At 46.7% G+C, this 13,414-nt stretch overlaps 1 protein-coding gene across 4 annotated transcripts in view; it reads right to left on the reverse strand.

Moving 5' to 3' along the window:
- Window positions 1-13,414, reverse strand: part of LOC128694851 (uncharacterized) — a 1,130,786-nt gene that overhangs the window by 76,380 nt on the left and 1,040,992 nt on the right. The window lies entirely within an intron of this gene.

Raw genomic sequence — 13,414 nt, forward strand, 5'->3', positions numbered from 1 at the left:
TACAAGGGAGTCGATACCAGTGAGTAAACACACACGCATAAACACTCACATACAAACACCGGGCGGTGCCAGGAGCTGAGTCTCGACCCCTACAACCACAATTAGGTGAGTACCGTAATCTATTATTCTGTAATGCTCTCATTCCTCTAGAGCTACCAGAGTGCTTATAAGCTCCTCTCAAATACCAAAAGAGGACAGAAATTTTACACATCCTCACACTTCAACTCCGTATAGCCAAAATCCTCCCACCAGCCACTAGAAACAATAGATCCGCTAGATAGATATTCATTTATGGGGAGAGTGTAAAAAAACAGTACACCGAATTTGGTGCCGAGTTACAACAAAATTCATTTGGAAATGACTGAGCGATCGGCACATATCGGCGCTGTCAATATCTCTGCTACAGATTCCATATTTAGTTCAATACTCGTAAAAGAATTTTGTCATCAATAATCTCTTCTGTGTGTGTGTGTGTGTGTGTGTGTGTGTGTGTGTGTGTGTGTGTGTGTGTTTGTGTGTGTGTGTGTGTGTGTGTGTGTGTGTGTGTGTGTGTGTGTGTGTGTGTGTGTGTGTGTGTGTGCGTGTGTGTGTGCGTGTGTGTGCGTGTGTGTGTGCGTGTGTGTGTGCGTGTACTCACCTATTTGTACTCACCTATTTGTGGTTGCAGGGGTCGAGTCACAGCTCCTGGCCCCGCCTCTTCGCTGATTGCTACTAGGTCCTCTCTCTCCCTGCCCCATGAGCTCTATCATACCTCGCCTTAAAACTATGTATGGTTCCTGCCTCCACCACATCACTTTCTAGGCTATTCCATGGCCTGACTACTCTATGACTGAAGAAATACTTCCTAACATCCCTTTGATTCATCTGAGTCTTCAACTTCCAATTGTGACCTCTTGTGTCTGTGTCCCATCTCTGGAACATCCCGTCTTTGTCCACCTCGTCTATTCCGCGCAGTATTTTATATGTCGTTATCATGTCTCCCCTGACCCTCCTGGCCTCCAGTGTCGTCAGGCCGATTTCCCTCAACCTTTCTTCATAGGACAATCCCCGTAGCTCTGGGACTAGTCTTGTTGCAAACCTTTGCACTTTCTCTAATTTCTTGACGTGCTTGACTAGGTGTGGATTCCAAACTGGTGCTGCATACTCCGGTATGGGCCTGACGTAGATGGTGTACAGAGTCTTAAACGAATCCTTACTGAGGTATCGGAACGCTATCCGTAGGTTTGCCAGGCGCCCGTATGCTGCAGCAGTTATCTGATTGATGTGCGCCTCAGGAGATATGCTCGGTGTTATACTCACCCCCAGATCTTTTTCCTTTAGTGAGGTTTGCAGTCTTTGGCCATCTAAACTATATTGTGTCTGCGGTCTTCTTTGCCCTTCCCCAATCTTCATGACTTTGCATTTGGCAGGGTTAAATTCAAGGAGCCAGTTGCTGGACCAGGCTTGTAGCCTGTCCAGATCTCTTTGTAGTCCTGCCTGATCCTCGTCCGATTCGATTCTTCTCATTAACTTCACATCGTCTGCAAACAAGGACACTTCTGAGTCTATCCCTTCCGTTAAGTCGTTCACGTATACCAAGAACAGCACAGGTCCTAGGACTGACCCCTGTGGAACCCCGCTTGTCACAGGCGCCCACTCTGACACCTCGTCGCGTACCATGACTCGTTGTTTCCTCTCTGTCAGATATTCTCTGATCCATTGCAGTGCCTTTCCTGTTATGTGTGCCTGGTCCTCTAGCTTTTGCAGTAACCTCTTGTGAGGAACTGTGTCGAAAGCATTCTTGCAGTCCAAAAATACTCAGCGTGTGTGTGTGTGTGTGTGTGTGTGTGTGTGTGTGTGTGTGTGTGTGTGTGTGTGTGTGTGTGAAAGAGAACGCATGTGTTCCAATCTTAAATACAATGTTGAAAGATAATATTACAAAAACCGGAATGGTTTTCGTGTGAAGACCAACATCTCTGAGGAATATAGCAAAAACAATAGACTAGTAGACTCGTATATAAGAGGAAAGGTAAACTCTTAAGAAAACCGCAGTGTTTACACTCCGGAAATGCTTGAGTTCTCTATACGCAGACGAGGAAGCATTAGCCAACTGGTGTAGGTGGCCAGCATGGGTCGGACACGGCAAAATTCTGGAATCTTGCTACATTTTGGAAACTCTAAAGCCGGCATCATCTGTTGGCATGATGTGCTGACAATAATAGCCCCCCCCCCCGATATGTATTTTTACTCCCTTCCCTTCATGCATCTCTTTGTGACTAGTTAATACCCCAAGTTGGACAGAAACATAGTCATAATTTTTCAGTCTACTATATTCAGGTTATTTGTGTATTGTTTCAATGACGGTATTGTGCCTGTTCGTTCTTAATGGATGAGAGCTCACTGGTGGAGCTGCCCATCTTGATCTGACAGGAGTATTAATTAAATAAGATGAATAGACATGAATAGATAGTTGGCCGTGGAGGAGGAAAACTGCAGAAACATCTCTTTCTTGATCGCGGTTTCCGACACAGTAGCCCAAAATTTAGGAAGTTTAAGCATCTCAAAAGTGCCTGTCCAGATGATTCTACCTTGACACGAACCCTGATAACACAGGATCTGATTTTCCTTAAGTAGAGGAACGTTGTGTATACAGTTTAGGACATTTCACTCAAATAACCCGAACATAGAAGAGAGCAGTTTACGACGACGTTTCAGTCCGACTTGGACCATTTACAAAGTCACTTTGTAAATGGTCCAAGTCCAAGTAAATCGGACAGAAACGTCATCGTGAGCTCTTCTCTATGTGCGGGTTGAGTATTGTTCAACCCTGTCCACAGTTTGTCAGATTCGCCACAGTGTTTACACTCTGACTACGTTTATCTCACCAAACCTGACTCTACCTGACTCGCCTGATTCCTTCTCTTTCGCCGTTCTCTGTATTGGATTACAATAGTTCCCAGTGGTCGAAACGTTTCCTGGTTAAGCCTCTTAAATGGTATCTTTATTTCTCAGTTTGCCGGCATTGTCGTACACCAAAGAATTAGGCTAATGACATTGTTGGAGTCGTCTACTGTGGGTCAGAAGGCCCACTGGTGGATGTGTTCAACATGGGTCAGAAGGCCCACTAGTGGATGTGTTCAACATGGGTCAGAAGGCCCACTAGTGGATGTGTTCAACATGGGTCAGAAGGCCCACTAGTGGATGTGTTCAACATGGGTCAGAAGGCCCACTAGTGGATGTGTTCAACATGGGTCAGAAGGCCCACTAGTGGATGTGTTCAACATGGGTCAGAAGGCCCACTAGTGGATGTGTTCAACATGGGTCAGAAGGCCCACTAGTGGATGTGTTCAACATGGGTCAGGAGGCCCACTAGTGGATGTGTTCAACATGGGTCAGGAGGCCCACTAGTGGATGTGTTCAACATGGGTCAGGAGGCCCACTAGTGGATGTGTTCAACATGGGTCAGGAGGCCCACTAGTGGATGTGTTCAACATGGGTCAGGAGGCCCACTAGTGGATGTGTTCAACATGGGTCAGGAGGCCCACTAGTGGATGTGTTCAACATGGGTCAGGAGGCCCACTAGTGGATGTGTTCAACATGGGTCAGGAGGCCCACTAGTGGATGTGTTCAACATGGGTCAGGAGGCCCACTAGTGGATGTGTTCAACATGGGTCAGGAGGCCCACTAGTGGATGTGTTCAACATGGGTCAGGAGGCCCACTAGTGGATGTGTTCAACATGGGTCAGGAGGCCCACTAGTGGATGTGTTCAACATGGGTCAGGAGGCCCACTAGTGGATGTGTTCAACATGGGTCAGGAGGCCCACTAGTGGATGTGTTCAACATGGGTCAGGAGGCCCACTAGTGGATGTGTTCAACATGGGTCAGGAGGCCCACTAGTGGATGTGTTCAACATGGGTCAGGAGGCCCACTAGTGGATGTGTTCAACATGGGTCAGGAGGCCCACTAGTGGATGTGTTCAACATGGGTCAGGAGGCCCACTAGTGGATGTGTTCAACATGGGTCAGGAGGCCCACTAGTGGATGTGTTCAACATGGGTCAGGAGGCCCACTAGTGGATGTGTTCAACATGGGTCAGGAGGCCCACTAGTGGATGTGTTCAACATGGGTCAGGAGGCCCACTAGTGGATGTGTTCAACATGGGTCAGGAGGCCCACTAGTGGATGTGTTCAACATGGGTCAGGAGGCCCACTAGTGGATGTGTTCAACATGGGTCAGGAGGCCCACTAGTGGATGTGTTCAACATGGGTCAGGAGGCCCACTAGTGGATGTGTTCAACATGGGTCAGGAGGCCCACTAGTGGATGTGTTCAACATGGGTCAGGAGGCCCACTAGTGGATGTGTTCAACATGGGTCAGAAGGCCCACTAGTGGATGTGTTCAAAATGGGTCAGGAGGTCCACTAGTAGAGGTGCCCAGCATGAGTCAGAGTACCCCAGCATGAGTCAGAGTACCTCAGCATGAGTCAGAATACCCCAGCATGGGTCAGAGTACCCCAGCATGAGTTAGAGGACCCCAGCATGAGTCAGAGTACCCCAGCATGAGTCAAAGCATCCTAGCATGAGTCAGAGGGCCCCAGCATGAGTCAGAGGGCCCCAGCATGAGTCAGAGGACCCCAGCATGAGTCAGAGTACCCCAACATGAGTCAGAGTACCCCAGCATGAGTCAGAGTACCTCAGCATGAGTCAGAATACCCCAGCATGGGTCAGAGTACCCCAGCATGAGTTAGAGGACCCCAGCATGAGTCAGAGTACCCCAGCATGAGTCAAAGCATCCTAGCATGAGTCAGAGTACCCCAGCATGGGTCAGAATACCCCAGCATGAGTTAGAGGACCCCAACATGAGTCAGAGTACCCTAGCATGAGTCAGAGTACCCTAGCATGAGTCAGAGTACCCCAGCATGAGTCAGAGTACCCGAGCATGAGTCAGAGGACCCCAACATGAGTCAGAGAACCCCAGCATGAGTCAGAGTACCTCAGAATGGGTCAGAGTACCCCAGCATGGGTCAGAAGGCCCCAGCATGGGTCAGAGTACCCCAGCATCAGAGTACCCCAGGATGAGTCAAAGTACCCCAGCATGAGTCAGAGTACCCCATCATGAGTCAGAGTACCTCAGAATGGGTCAGAGTACCCCAGCATGGGTCAGAGGACCCCAGCATGGATCAGAGTACCCCAGCATGAGTCAGAGTACCCCAGCATGAGTCAGAGTACCGCAGCATGAGTCAGAGTACCCCAGCATGAGTCAGAGTTCCTTAGCATGAGTCAGAGGACTCCAGCATGAGTCAGAGGACCCCAGCATGAGTCAGAGTGCCAAAGCATGAGTCAGAGTACCCCAGCATGAGTCAGAGTACCCCAGCATGAGTCAGAGTACCCCAGCATGAGTCAGAGGACCCCAGCATGAGTCAGAGGACGCCAGCATTAGTCAGAGTACCCCAGCATGAGTCAGAGGACCCCAGCATTAGTCAGAGTACCCCAGCATGAGTCAGAGTACCTCAGAATGGGTTAGAGTACCCCAGCATGGGTCAGAGGACCCTAGCATGGGCCAGAGTACCCCAGCATGAGTCATAGGACCCCAGCATGTCAAAGAACCCCAGCATGAGTCAGAGTACCCCAGGATGAGTCAGAGTACCCCAGCATGAGTCAGAATACCCCAGAATGGGTCTGAGTACCCCAGCATGAGTCAGAGGACCCCAGCATGAGTCAGAAGACCCCAGCATGAGTCAGAGTACCCCATCATGAGCCAGAGTACCTCAGAATGGGTCAGAGTACCCCAGCATAAGTCAGAGTACCCCAGCATGAGTCAGAGTACCCCAGCATGAGTCAGAGTTCCCTAGCATGAGTCAGAGGACTCCAGCATGAGTCAGAGTACCCCAGCATGAGTTAAAGTGCCAAAGCATGAGTCAGAGGACCATAGCATGAGTCAGAGTTCCCCAGCATGAGTCAGAGTACCCCAGCATGAGTCAGAGTACCCCCATCATGAGTCAGAGTACCCCAGCATGAGTCATAGGACCCCAGCATGAGTCAAAGAACCCCAGCATGAGTCAGAGGACTCCAGCATGAGTCAGAGTACCCCAACATGAGTCAGAGTACCCCAGCATGAGTCAGAATACCCAAATATGGGTCAGGGTACCCCAGCATGAGTCAGAATACCCCAGCTTGGGTCAGAGTACCCCAGCATGAGTCAGAATACCCCAGCATGGGTCAGAGTACCCCAGCATGAGTCAGAGTACCCCAGCATGAGTCAGAATACCCCAGCATGGGTCAGAGTACCCCAGCATGGGTCAGAGTACCCCAGCATGAGTCAGAGTATCCTAGCATGAGTCAGAATACCCCAGCATGGGTCAGAGTACCCCAGCATGAGTCAGAATACCCCAGCATGGGTCAGAGTACCCCAGCATGAGTCAGAATACCCCAGCATGGGTCAGAGTACCCCAGCATGAGTTAGAATACCCCAGCATGGGTCAGAGTACCCCAGCATGGGTCAGAATACCCCAGCATGGGTCAGAGTACCCCAACACGAGTCAGAATACCCCAGCATGGGTCAGAGTACCCCAGCATGGGTCAGAGTACCCCAGCATGAGTCAGAGTACCCCAGAATGGGTCAGAGTACCCCAGCATGAGTCAGAGTACCCCAGCATGAGTCAGAATACCCCAGCATGGGTCAGAGTGCCCCAGCATGGATCAGAGTACCCCAGCATGGGTCAGAGTACCCCAGCATGAGTCAGAATACCCCAGCATGGGTCAGAGTACCCCAGCATGGGTCAAGGTACCCCAGCATGAGTCAGAATACCCCAGCTTGGGTCAGAGTATCCCAGCATGAGTCAGAATACCCCAGCATGGGTCAGAGTACCCCAGCATGAGTCAGAGTACCCCAGCATGAGTCGGAATACCCCAGCATGGGTCAGAGTACCCCAGCATGAGTCAGAATACCCCAGCATGGGTCAGAGTACCCCAGCATGAGTCAGAATACCCCAGCATGTGTTAGAGTACCCCAACATGGGTCAGAGTACCCCAGCATGAGTCAGAATACCCCAGCATGGGTCAGAGTACCCCAGCATGAGTCAGAGTACCCAAGCATGAGTCAGAATACCCCAGCATGGGTCAGAGTACCCCACCATGGGTCAGAGTACCCCAGCATGGGTCAGAATACCCCAGCATGGGTCAGAGTACCCCAGCATGAGTCAGAATACCCCAGCATGGGTCAGAGTACCCCAGCATGAGTTAGAATACCCCAGCATGGGTCAGAGTACCCCAGCATGGGTCAGAATACCCCAGCATGGGTCAGAGTACCCCAACATGAGTCAGAATACCCCAGCATGGGTCAGAGTACCCTAGCATGGGTCAGAGTACCCCAGCATGAGTCAGAGTACCCCAGCATGGGTCAGAGTACCCCAGCATGAGTCAGAGTACCCCAGCATGGGTCAGAGTACCCCAGCATGGGTCAGAGGACCCCACCATGGGTCAGAGTACCCCAGCATGGGTCAGATTACCCCAGCATGGGTCAGAGTACCCCAACATGAGTCAGAATACCCCAGCATGGGTCAGAGTACCCCAGCATGGGTCAGAGTACCCCAGCATGAGTCAGAATACCCCAGCATGGGTCAGAGTACCCCAGCATGAGTTAGAATACCCCAGCATGGGTCAGAGTACCCCAGCATGGGTCAGAATACCCCAGCATGGGTCAGAGTACCCCAACATGAGTCAGAATACCCCAGCATGGGTCAGAGTACCCTAGCATGGGTCAGAGTACCCCAGCATGAGTCAGAGTACCCCAGCATGGGTCAGAGTACCCCAGCATGAGTCAGAGTACCCCAGCATGAGTCAAAATACCCCAGCATGGGTCAGAGTGCCCCAGCATGGATCAGATTACCCCAGCATGGGTCAGAATACCCCAGCATGAGTCAGAATACCCCAGCATGGGTCAGAGTACCCAAGCATGAGTCAGAATACCCCAGCTTGGGTCAGAGTACCCCAGCATGAGTCAGAATACCCCAGCATGGGTCAGAGTACCCCAGCATGAGTCAGAGTTCCCCAGCATGAGTCGGAATACCCCAGCATGGGCCAGAGTGCCCCAGCATGGGTCAAAGTACCCCAGCATGGGTCAAAGTACCCCAGCATGAGTCAGAATACCCCAGCATGGGTCAGAGTACCCCAGCATGAGTCAGAATACCCCAGCATGTGTCAGAGTACCCCAGCATGAGTCAGAATACCCCAGCATGGGTCAGAGTACCCCAGCATGAGTCAGAATACCCCAGCATGTGTCAGAGTACCCCAACATGGGTCAGAGTACCCCAGCATGGGTCAGAGTACCCCAGCATGGGTCAGAATACCCCAGCATGGGTCAGAATACCCCAGCATGGGTCAGAGTACCCCAGCATGAGTCAGAATACCCCAGCATGGGTCAGAGTACCCCAGCATGGGTCAGAATACCCCAGCATGGGTCAGAGTACCCCAGCATGGGTCAGAGTACCCCAGCATGGGTCCGAGTACCCCAGCATGAGTCAGAGTACCCCAGCATGGGTCAGAATACCCCAGCATGGGTCAGAGTACCCCAGCATGGGGTCAGAAATCTATCTGCAGTGCTCCTTTAATAACCAGATCATATACATCATATAAATTAATATCAATTACCCTGATAAATATGACACAAAATTTTAATATTTTTCGCCGCACTGTATTTAAGCAGAAAAAATATATATTGCCACCAGCCTAAACTAATTAACAAAGGGAATAATATTCGCAAGAGGTTTATTATAGATAAAATAACAAACTAGAACTGCATTTTTGGCGGAGGAAAAGTTTGAACGGTTAGCACAGAAAACAAGAAAACAAATAGGGTTTAGAGGGATACCGAAGATCACATGTAGTGGATTAAAATGTATTTAATGAAACGTAGGAAGCAAGAGTAATGTGGATAACTGGTTCAGAGAACAGACAACTAAATGAATGAGACACCACTTGGGAAACGTTTCGCCAGCCAGTGGCTTCCTCAGTCCAATATACAGAGAAGAATGGTTGAAGATCAGGAGTTTGGGGTAATCAGTCTGTTCAAGACTGATGGAGTGATCACATCGTCTCCAGGCTGAGGGACTGATTACCTCAAACATCCTCTGATCTTCAGTCTTCTCTGTACTCATCTGAAGAAGCCAGAGTCTAACTTATCAGTAAGAGTAATGTTTATCGCAGTTTTATCGATCATTTTTTTTTACTAGTAACACAAGCTTGTTATTGTTTATTGAGTGGTAATACAATGGGTTAATTTATCTATTTTGCAGCAGTTCTTTAGAAAATAATTGTTTGTATGACAAACATTCTGTCCCTTCAGACAGGGAGCTGGATTAGCGAGCAGGACAAAAGCCGGTTTATGTTGTTATGGTTAGGTTAGGTTAGGTTAGGTTAGGTTAGGTTAGGTTAGGTTAGGTTAGGTTAGGTTAGGTTAGGTTAGATTAGGCTTGGTTAGGTTAGGTTAGGTTAGGTTAGACTAGGTTAGGTTAGGTTAGGTTAGGTTAGGTTAGGTTAGGTTAGATTAGGCTTGGTTAGGTTAGGTTAGGTTAGGTTAGGTTAGACTAGGTTAGGTTAGGTTAGGTTAGGTTAGGTTAGATTAGGCTTGGTTAGGTTAGGTTAGGTTAGATTAGGTTAGGCGAGGTAAGGCTAGGTTAGGCTAGGTAAGGTTAGGTTAGGTTAGGTTAGGTTAGGTTAGGTTAGGTTAGGTTAGATTAGGCTTGGTTTGGTTAGGTTAGGTTAGGTTAGGTTAGGTTAGGTTAGGTTAGATTAGGCTTGGTTAGGTTAGGTTAGGTTAGGTTAGGTTAGACTAGGTTAGGTTAGGTTAGGTTAGGTTAGGTTAGGTTAGATTAGGCTTGGTTAGGTTAGGTTAGGTTAGGTTAGGTTAGATTAGGTTAGGCGAGGTAAGGCTAGGTTAGGCTAGGTAAGGTTAGGTTAGGTTAGGTTAGGTTAGGTTAGGTTAGGTTAGGTTAGGTTAGATTAGGCTTGGTTTGGTTAGGTTAGGTTAGGTTAGGTTAGGTTATTTTAGGTTAGGTTAGATTAGGCTTGGTTAGGTTAGGTTAGGTTAGGTTAGGTTAGACTAGGTTAGGTTAGGTTAGGTTAGGTTAGGTTAGGTTAGGTTAGGTTAGGTTAGGTTAGATTAGGTTAGATTAGGCTTGGTTAGGTTAGGTTAGGTTAGGTTAGGTTAGGTTAGGTTAGGTTAGGTTAGATTAGGCTTGGTTAGGTTAGGTTAGGTTAGGTTAGGTTAGGTTAGGTTAGGTTAGGTTAGGTTAGGTTAGACTAGGTTAGGTTAGGTTAGGTTAGGTTAGGTTAGATTAGGTTAGATTAGGCTTGGTTAGGTTAGGTTAGGTTAGGTTAGATTAGGCTTGGTTAGGTTAGGTTAGGTTAGGTTAGGTTAGGCGAGGTAAGGCTAGGTTAGGCTAGGTAAGGTTAGGTTAGGTTAGGTTAGGTTAGGTTAGGCTAGGTTAAGTTAGGTTTGTCAGGAAAATGGACAAGTGTTTCCTGTCGCGGGTCTTAGTCATATTACTCACAGCTGTAGCTTTTGGTCATCTGACTGAGACCTTCCACTGGCTTGCCCGTCAGGCCCTTTAAAAATTATGCTTATAATTAGCGGGAAAGCTTTAAATCCTTAAGGGGGTGATACAGCCTCTGGGAAATAGAAGGTAGGAAAGTTAATTCCAAGAAGGAGACGGTGGCTCTAATTCCCTCGGATCAAGAACCCTTCGCTGGCATCAAGTAATTCGGACTAGACTTGCAAATCAACCTTTGGCTAGAGATTATATTATTTGTAAATCCTGAATCGAACCAATTGTCAAGAAAAGGTTATCAAAACAGGATTGGCTTTAGTTTTGGATCAAGCAATGCCTAGTGAGGGATGTTGATAGGTTAGGTTAGGTTAGGTTCGTCAGGAAACAGGACAAGTGTTTCCTGACGCGGGTCTTCGATGATGACCCGCTGTTGGAGCTTTTGGTCATCTGACAGAGGCCTTCCGCTGGCTTACCGGTCCACCCCTTTAAAAATAATAGTCATGTAGAACCATTTTATATGAAGAGATGTTGATGATTTTGCAAGAATAACATGCATGTTGTGTTGCCTATTTGTCTTATTCTACATGATTTTGCAACTTGCACAAAAGTTCTTATAAGCCAAACGAATATCAAAAAAAATCTAAACACAAATCACTGTATTTCAACTAAAAGACTTCACAAGTTGTTCACAAGATTCACTCAGCAGAGACCTCGTGGCCTGGCGGCTAAAGTTCTCGCTTCACACGGCGAGGGTCCGGGCTCGATTCCTGGTGAGGGTAGAAACATTAGGCGTGTTTCTTTACACCGGTTGTCCCTGTTCGCCCATCAGTAAAATGGGCACCTGGGTGTTAGTGGACTGGTGTGGGTCGCATCCTGGGACAAAACTGACCTAAATTGCCGGAAATGCTCAGCATAACAAGCAGCTTTCTATATAGCAGTATGTCATTGATGTCAACTATGGTCTGTATACCTTGTACATGTACTTGTAAAAATAAAGATATTATTATTATTATTATTATTATTATTATTATTATTATTATTATTATTATTATTATTATTATTATTATTATTATTATTATTATTATTAAGCAAGGGGAGGGGGGCGGAGAGGTTACTGAATTATCAGTGGAATCGATCATTTACTGTATAATGGGATGTTATTAACTGATAGCGTCCTGGAAAGGTTGCCATTATTTTCTACGCTAAAATGTTATTACCCTTTCGAATTAATAATAATAATAATAATAATAATAATAATAATAATAATAATAATAATAATAATAATAATAATAAAATTATTACTGTAAAAATAACGGTAATAATAAAATATTTTAATTTTTTTTAAGACGGGTCGTCTCCCACCGAGGCAGGGTGACCCGAAAAAGAAGAATTTTTCTTCTTTTCTATATCTAGTAATGTATACAGAAGGGGTTACTAGCTCCTTGCTCCCGGCATTTTATTCGCCTTTTACAACACGCATGGCTTACGGATTATTATTATCATTATTATATTGCAAGGGTAGCGCTAAATCCTTAAGGGTCAGACAACAGCGCTGTAGGGAAACTGACACCTGCCTTCGTGTGTTATCCACATAACTCTCCACACAGTCCATATGTTATCTCACGTGGTGCATCGTTTCTACCAAGCTCCCACATTTGTTACAAAGGTGCAGTCCCTCGTTCATTTTGATTACTGTCAATTACCTTTCTTGGATTTTCAATCAGATCGTGGTCTTAGACCAACCAGGTCTCCCACCTCCTTACTAATATCATAGCCATTATCACTGAGCCATCTGCAAACATTATCATTTCCTCGGCGTCTTCCACTGTTTGAAGTGCGCTGCTGCAGCTTCCCAACACAGTGATGGAGAGATGGGATGCTACTGCTAGCCATCACAGTGATGGAGAGATGGGATGCTACTGCTAGCCATCACAGTGATGGAGAGATGGGATGCTACTGCTAGCCATCACAGTGACGGAGAGATGGAGGTGCTACTGCTAGCCATCACAGTGACGGAGAGATGGAGGTGCTACTGCTAGCCATCACAGTGACGGAGAGATGGAGATGCTACTGCTACCCATCAGAGTGATGGAGAGATGGTGTGCTATTACCAGCCATCACAGTGATGGAGACTCCTGCTAATACTAGCCATCACAGTGATGGAGAGATGGGGTGCTATTACCAGCCATCACAGTGATAGAGACTCCTGCTATTACCAGCCATCACAGTGATAGAGACTCCTGCTATTACCAGCCATCACAGTGATAGAGACTCCTGCTATTACCAGCCATCACAGTGATAGAGACTCCTGCTATTACCAGCCATCACAGTGATGGATAGGTGGGAGGTGAGGGTCTATGCCTCGCTTGAAATCCATATCGCGCATTCATTATTATTATATTCACGGGGAAACCCTAAACCAGCAAGGGTCACAGAGCAGCTGAAGAATGAAAAATAGTCACGTTTAAATCAAGGAAGAAGAGGCAGCAGTAACTCCTTGGATCAAAAGCCTTTCAACACCGTCGAAGCTACTTTGACGGGCTCATGTTTATATATATATATATATATATATATATATATATATATATATATATATATATATATATATATATATATATATATATATATATATATATGTCGTTCCGAATAGGTAAAACAGGTGATTTAGCAAGAGCTCATTTAAAAATTAGTATTTTCTAAAATTTTGTCTTATACGTTTAAAGACATATTTTTTTAATTTATGTTAATGCAAAAATTAATACTTTTGTACCAAAATAACCTTAGAAAACTTACCTATCCTTATTATAACAAGCGCAACTAAATATATTATAGATAAGTTTACAATAATTTAATAATAAACGAACACAATGAAATATATTTTTCTCGTTAG

This window comes from Cherax quadricarinatus, chromosome 14 (assembly GCF_038502225.1).
Source record: "Cherax quadricarinatus isolate ZL_2023a chromosome 14, ASM3850222v1, whole genome shotgun sequence".
Classification (NCBI taxonomy): Eukaryota; Metazoa; Arthropoda; class Malacostraca; order Decapoda; family Parastacidae; genus Cherax; species Cherax quadricarinatus.